Genomic DNA, 905 nt, shown 5'->3' with positions numbered 1-905 from the left:
GCATAAGTATCACATCCTTCACTTCTAACATCTTCCATTTTTCGCCATGGTCTAAACATGAAAAGTAATGAAAAGAAATAATTTTCTGGCTTGCTTATTGACATCATATCTATAGTGATTAATAAGATATCCACGCTGTCGTCGTTTAACATAATAACTCTTATCCATCTTGTAGTATTCAATATTTTTAGTTTTTGGTTTTACTTTTGTAACATCATACCATTGTGCAAATTTATGGGAGCTTTCCAATTGAGACACAGATAGTGACACAGTGTTACTTTGTTGAACACAGTGTGATGGTGATGTTTGGAACGCGTAAAGTGACGTAAAGTCGTATTGACGTTTCCCTTCTACTTCTTCTACATCGATGACGAGTTGTAAACATAACCTCATACGTTTGAAAAATAACTGTAACAAATATTGAACGGTAAATATATGTTTGACAATTTATTCTTAATTATATAAAATACTTATAATATAAGTATTTTAAATACAGTAATTAATATTATAATTGATAATATTAATCTTAATATTATATAATATTAATATTAATTTTAATATTATTACAGTAATTAATATTATTTTCCAGTAATTTTTCCTTGAGCCAAACTTGCTCTTCCAACTATATGTTAGACAGCATGATGATATGACTGTGGTATAAACTGGTTATGGTATAGAACTTATTAATAAATTACACTATCTGGAAATATAAAGGTAAGGAACGAAATTGATCATTTAGAATCTAGACGGATAATAATCTGTTTCATATTTTATATTTATTATAATTATAATTTAGGAGATGTTTACTTAATCGGATGTACAAACGTTGGTAAATCTTCTCTGTTCAACGCTCTTCTGCAGTCTGATTATTGCAAGGTACAAGCTGTGGATCTTATACAACGTGC

At 28.6% G+C, this 905-nt stretch overlaps 1 long non-coding RNA gene across 1 annotated transcript; it reads left to right on the top strand.

Annotated features, from left to right (window-relative positions):
• The first annotated feature begins 344 nt into the window (after positions 1-344).
• On the top strand, positions 345-898 carry LOC105460221. The gene is made up of 3 exons (XR_975791.1): positions 345-427; positions 590-714; positions 797-898. It is a non-coding gene; the product is annotated as an uncharacterized LOC105460221 (long non-coding RNA).
• The last annotated feature ends 7 nt before the right edge of the window (positions 899-905 follow it).

Source organism: Wasmannia auropunctata, unplaced genomic scaffold (genome assembly GCF_000956235.1).
Source record: "Wasmannia auropunctata unplaced genomic scaffold, wasmannia.A_1.0 LD326027.1, whole genome shotgun sequence".
Classification (NCBI taxonomy): domain Eukaryota; kingdom Metazoa; phylum Arthropoda; class Insecta; order Hymenoptera; family Formicidae; genus Wasmannia; species Wasmannia auropunctata.
Note: the sequence above shows the minus strand (reverse complement) of the source record. Positions and strands in the feature narration are given on the sequence as shown.